This window comes from Diadema antillarum, unplaced genomic scaffold (assembly GCF_040938485.1).
Source record: "Diadema antillarum isolate AM-2024a unplaced genomic scaffold, OU_Dant_1.0 seq00000590_RagTag, whole genome shotgun sequence".
Classification (NCBI taxonomy): domain Eukaryota; kingdom Metazoa; phylum Echinodermata; class Echinoidea; order Diadematoida; family Diadematidae; genus Diadema; species Diadema antillarum.
Genome location: NW_027271522.1, coordinates 342,721 through 349,721, shown reverse-complemented (window position 1 = coordinate 349,721; position 7,001 = coordinate 342,721).

The following is a 7,001-nucleotide window of genomic DNA, read 5'->3' as shown; positions in this document are numbered from 1 at the left end:
GATTAAGAAAAAACTTTGAATTTCAGAAACTCAAGTCCTACAGGCCTACCGTTAATTGCAGTGTCGTTGATTTTCAATTGACAATTACAAATGCATGTCGCATAACTCACATTATTATCAAACATAACTCTCTAAAAAAAAGATCGAGTGAAAATATTCACTCTCGAAGGAGTGAATACAAAAAAAGAGTGAATTTGGAGTGAAATTGGAGTGAATTTCGAGTGAACATGTTCATTTTCACTCATTTTGGAGTGACCGCAGGGATCACTCGAAGATTTTGGACTTTGCCACAATAGTTCCGTAACAGTAAATTAACACAAAATCTATAATCATCGTTTGATGATAGGAAACCAAGTGTTGTCTTTATCATATTCTGTAAATACTTCACGTATACGTTGTGATACCAAGGAGGTACTACGTACGATACCTGCCAGTAATATGGGTCATTCACGTAAACAAAAATCTCGGCCTCGAATTATACGATTGGTAAACAAAAGCTATCATTGATTTGAAATTGTAACACGACATTTCCATAAAGAATAATTAATAAACCTAAATAAAATGTCTTTCAGGGGGTCTTACTAAAGATTATTTGATTAAAACATTGTTGATTCCTCCGTACCGAAACTTGTGTATGGTTCTATCACATCGCCTCCAACGTATACATTGTTTATAACAATTTATAACGCTCAGTAAGACTCAATAGGCGCTTTCACATCAGCCCGATGTTTCGAAATAGCGCGCTATTTTCTGACTTGGGAAATTAAAAAATATCTCGAGCTTGCATTTTTATCGGGCTGATGTGAAAACGCCTATTGTGAACCATAATAAGCATTATAACTCCATTCTGTCAATATCGCCGGTGGAGCTCTATTGTAGCTCGATCCATGGCATGGGCAAGTCAGTTTGTATGCTATGCACAGTGAAATCAGTGAAATCTCGACCACTATAATTATACTGAACAAAACATACGATCCCATCGGTGACAAAAACCCGACAATTGATAGTACAAGTATATATAGCATTCTAACTAGAAGTTTCCATGAAGTATATACAACATAAATATGTAATCAAGTCACTGCCAGGGGGTCTTACTTAAAATAATTCTGATTAAAATATTTTTGATTCAAATGATTCATCACATCGCGTTCGGTACGTGTTTACTTATTTTGTTTACACGCGCTAAGCAGAATAAAGCAGAATGAACCATTTGTCAAGCAGGTAAGTCATATTATTCATGACGCGATTGACAATACAGACTTTGCCACAATAGTTCCGTAACAGTAAATTAACACTAAATCTATAATCATCGTTTGATGATAAGAAACAAAGTATTGTCTCTATTATATTCTATAAATACTTCACGTACAAAACGTTGTGATACCAAGGAAGTACTCCGTGATACCTGCCCGTAATATGGGTCATTCACGTAAACAAATCTCTGCTCGTTAGCTTTTTTTCGGCAGTTGTAACGGGAAGTGACTGTATGCGGTAAATTTTGATTAAGAAATGATAATAAATGACCGGACGATAGATTGCCTGAATTTCACCCCAGCATTTTTTTTTTTTTTTGGGGGGGGGGGGGGGGGGGCTGTAACTTCACAATTAATTTCTATAAAAAATGTAGTGTCTATACTAATGTATTTTGGGTCATTTGGAGGTTGAAATCTTGATGCAAACTTCTTTTGTTTCATGTGTGTGAAGCTGCAGCCTGCAATAGGTGTAGCGTTTCAAATATTGGCGTCGTCTATCTGTTTGGATACTTTCTGAAATGTCTGTTGACACACACACACACACACAAAATCGGAAGTTACCGATCGAGTTTTTTTCCTACTTTTGGGAATTGTGAGGGTGGCTAGTCGCGATTATTCATAAGTGCCTCACATGCGCTGATCAAGCCTGTGTCAAGACAGTCACTAACATATCTCTGAGCTGGCGGTTTGAACATCAAAAATTCAATCGAAATCCATCTAGGATCTTTTTTCTGTTTGTGTGTAGTAGCTAGTACACGTGTGTCTAGTCTTCAAACTTTCATGTTCGAGATGATAAAATCGTTGATGCCGGTGGTTCTCAAATACAGACATACGTGAAATATCTACAGTCGGTGCCATAATCATTCAATTACAGTACTTTCTTCGGACTCACAAAGTTTAGTACCCAATGGCACAACCTTGGATACATAGTATTCAATGGATGGAGCTGTACATTACTAGACATTCGGATTATTTCCCTAACCAGGTAGGTAGGGATACTGGTATCGGCGACCCAACACGTTCAATGGGGTTACGATACCGGTGTGTGTTCCACCATGGAGGTAGATTTCTACCTCCATGGTTCCACCGTACACCAAATGAAGCAAGTGGCTGGGCATTGGGTATTGTGTGTGTTTCTCTGGTGTGTGTAGGCCTGTACGGCGAGAGTTGGGAGAAGGGGAGAAAGATTCTGCCGAGAGTCCTTGGGGAGCTCGCAGAGTGATAGGAAAGCCTAAAAATAGATGTGTTTCGGTCAAGGGGTCAGGAGGGCCTGTCGCTTGGTGGAATGGAAGGCGTGGAAGGTGGCTGGAGTTTGGCTCGCAAAACGCAGAGACAGTATCGTATTGCAATGGAAACGGCAGGTGGCGCTCTGTATGTAACGGTCATCCTGATAGATGTTGGAAAGATTTTGCCTTCTTGCAGCAAATTACTATGTACTAAATTCGTAATTTTCTCATCTATTTTACCCTGTAATGTGAAACGAACCATCGTGGATGTTGATACTATCCTTCCTCAACACAATTTCATCAAGTATTCTGCAAATACTAGCAAATAAAATTCTGATACGCCACATAAACAGGAACAGGACCATCCCTTTAACCACTAGTGACCATTATTCAGGGACTTTGCTGCCATATACCAAGTGTGTTGCCACGTCCAAACTTAAATACTGTCGCCACTGAAATGTATGTGAAGAAAACTCAACAAACCTACAAGTGCCGATAGAACCAAACATCAAACGGGAGATATAATTGCCAACAGTGGCAACCTCTCATAATCATGCCTTTTGTTTCGACTGAGATTGTCGTAATATGGGATGAAATAGGAAATTTTGTAATGTATTGAAATCACGAAAAGAAAAACATCTAATTTTTCATCTGGAATGGTAGGTTGTTGTGTACAGTTCATGGCAAAACTTTGGATTTTCAGAAATATTGTAATGTCTCATGATATGATCAAATGAATTCATTGAAATATAACACCCAATGAACTGGGAAAATCCTCTACTAAAAATGCATTATTTTGCTATACAGTGACAGACTGCTTGCTGTCATGCTTCTTTTTTCTATGTAGTTATATTCAGCCTTGATTTTTACTGGTCTGACCAGCTTTGGAACTCTTTAGGATACAGACCAGTGAGACTACATAACAAGGTATTGGCAATTGCTCCACATTCTCAGAAAGCCCAGTATTCCTTTCAATAATCACTCAGTCCACACCTTCAGAGCAGCTGCCCAACTTACAACCTGAAGAGACTGAGGAGTGTGGTTGTTCATGCACCCGATAAAAATTTTATTCCAGTAAAATTGTGACGATGCATATTTCATCAAACCATTTCATGTCACAGACAAGTTCATCTTCAGCGTATGCTTTTTATTGTCTTCAGCAATGCTACATGCCCCTCTCAGCTCCTTCAGAAAAAGTCATGGGAAATTTGGTTCATTTATTCTTGGCTCAGAATGGATGAATTTAGGGATTAATTCTAATATGAAGGACAGGACATTTTACTCATGAAAGACAAGTTCCCTAATAATTTCCTCAAATTTGTCATCAACATGGACAATTGCCACACTCAGTGCCACTTTTGTAAGAACAAGGGCTGAGCACAGGGTGTTTCTCCGACAAAAAGTGAAGATGTTCAACTATTAGTTTCAGCACATCAGTCAATATCATCTATAGTAGTTGTTCACATTTTGAAGCATAATTACTCATTAATTTCTGTCAAAGCATCAAGTTTGGTAGCTGTCATACTCACAGTGCAAGCTAGAAACAAGTCTTGGTAAAAGCAAACATTGTTTTTTTTTAGATTGTGTAGGAAGGAGTTTTTTGGAATCATGGTAAATATTACTAGAAGTTGCAACGTGCCACAAAAGAGGAAGAATTACTTGCATCTAAATTTGCCCACCTATGTCCATAAATACACAAAAATACAGAGAACTATGTATACACCAATACAATATTAACAACTCCAGGGCCAGAAAAGAAAAGGAAAAATAAGGATAGGGAGAGGATGGACAATATAATTATCACTTTGGTCACGATAGACCTTTAATTAGTTGCATCGGTTAGGAATATCTCAGGCTCACTCGTCGTCACAATCCACAGGGCCATATAGATTGCGTTATGCACGTTATGTCCAAAGTATGATCTCAGAGAAGTTGAACTCCATCGGGGCTTCTTACTATGACCTCGGAATGCCTGGTACTGTATCAAAAGAAGAGAGGAAAGTCAAAGTCAAAATTGAACAATGCATGCTCCAAAAAAGCACAAAAATAATAAAGAAATATAATCTAACAAAGAAGAAAGGAGCATGACAGAAATAAAAATTGGGTGAATGAATGAGATGGGGGGGGGGGGGGGGAGCAAGAAAATATTGGTAACTGGCCATTTGTGCATTCCTACTATATGTGATTAATATTTACCACATTAAACAGGCTCTCTATTGAAGAAAGAATCACGCTATAATATTGCATACTCACCTTCAAAATCCTTCATAATCTGGTTTCTACCTATCTAAACCCTTTGATTACTTCTTATTAGGCCAATTACTACAAAACACGATATTCTAAGAATAGCACTCTATCAATTACCTGAAAACTGAACATAAGAAACGTTCCTTTTTGTGCACCGGTAGCTCTCTTTTCAACAAACTCCCCATTGCTGTACAACTGTCTTCGTCTCTGAATATATTCAAATAAATTGTTGAACATTTATTCCCATGCTTTAATTTTTTTTCTCCCATGAATTCAACAATACCTATTTTTCTTTTTCACTGTCACACCCACTAGACTTTTTTTTAATGGTTACTCCCCCTTTTCCAAATTGTTAAGGCCCTACCTTTGATATATGCAGTATACAGTATGTAACAGAAGTGTAGTTAAGTTTATTTCTTTTGTTTGTTTGTGTCATCGTTCTGTAATTGTGAATCATGTTACTCCAAATGTATTTGTCATTTTATTTTGTGTATAAACAGGGCGCCATTGTAAAGCAGTTAGCAAACTAAATGTGCCTACCCTGTATTTTGTAAAAGAAACATGAATAAATAAATTTAGTAGTCTGAGCAGACTGAATTTTACAAACAAAAATGAAAACTTGTTGCTGCTATACTCAGGCAACTTTAGGGATGGCTGACATCATGCAGTGATAACTTACACAACATAAAATCATAACATGTGGTCTGCAGATACACATTTTGTTTCACACTTTAAAAACTATCATCCTCCCTTTCTCATAACCAATCAAAGTTAATTTTCACCATCCTTGTCGTATGTCATTTAAAACTGAATACCCTTTCACTGGCAATTTATGATGTGCAATTTATGATGCCACTCCCACTCGATATGACAGGAAACTTTGACCTCAAACACACATGATGCTTCAGGGTGATGTAAGAGTAGTGAGACACTAGGGCCCCATTTCTTAAAAGAGTTGATATGACAGTTGCTGGAATAGCAATTGTCAAGGTGATGAAAGGAATCCAGCTTCCTGATTGGCTGTTGCTATAGAAAGTTGCCACTCCAGCAAAATTTGCTATCCTAACATCTTTTATCAAATGAGCCCCAGGTGGTTATTATATTGATGTAGAATACATATTTTGAACAAAAAAAAAATAAATGTTTTCTTTCAAACCGAAGCTCACCTGGTTGGTCTGCTACTTGGAGGTTAACCCCATCTTGGTTGATGCTGCCAAATGTTGATACTGGAACACAGAGCATTCGGTACTCCTCTGTCAACATCCATGCCAAGAAAGAAGAGAGCAGAAGAGAGATGGAGAGAGCAAGGAAGAAAAAGAGAAAGAGAGAAGGAGTGATAGGATGTACACAGAGACATCAATAAGGCAAAACCATCAGAGGAAGATTTCAATAGTTAAAAGGACTCATCATAATCTCAAAATTTGAGTTGGCTTAATATTGTTCAGGTGAGAACATTTATGAGGAGTTCCACATGTTCTCTGACAGCTAGTATGACAGACAAATTGAGTTTTTATTGTTACCTTCTTCACATTACAGTAGAAATTGCTCCTTATTACAATAATTATAAAGTAGACGAGAAGGAGCTTATTTAAAAATTTCAAAATTTAAAACAATCATAATACCATTTCTCTTCCATATAAAGTGAGTAAACATCTCTTTTAGCTTTCATGCATTCATGATTTCACATAATTTCTAGACTTTGGTCTCTAGAATTCCTCAGGTGTTTCACTGTTTTGTTTGTGTGTGTGTTGGGGGGGGGGGTTGATTGACTGTGTGTTTGCTGATGTGGACACTCACTCATCGCTCACTGGTATGAAAGTGATTCCTGTTTTTGGACATATGACTGTCTAAATTTCGAGACCTGCATGCATATGAGACTTAAGGTGTGGTCTTGCACCTGTTTAGGGATTGTACACACCCCACCACAAAGAATAGGGAATGTGAACTACTTGCAAAAGACAAAATCACACAGAAAGAAGAAGTTTAAGCTAATTAAAGAAGAAATCCACCCCAAATATAAACAAACTTCAAAAGAAAGAGAAAAATATTCCCTACAGAACGATACACTAAAAGAAATAAGGAAGATATGACATTTTGAAATTTCACATTTTCTTTGGAAAACATTTCTTGATCACTCCTTATAAATATTCAAATGAGCGAGTTGAAGATGTCATACCCTCACAATTTTTCATGTATGTTATATATGAAATTTGGATAGAATTTTATTTTTAGCTAATACAAGTAAAAGCACGTTCTCATATCAAGATGTATCAAA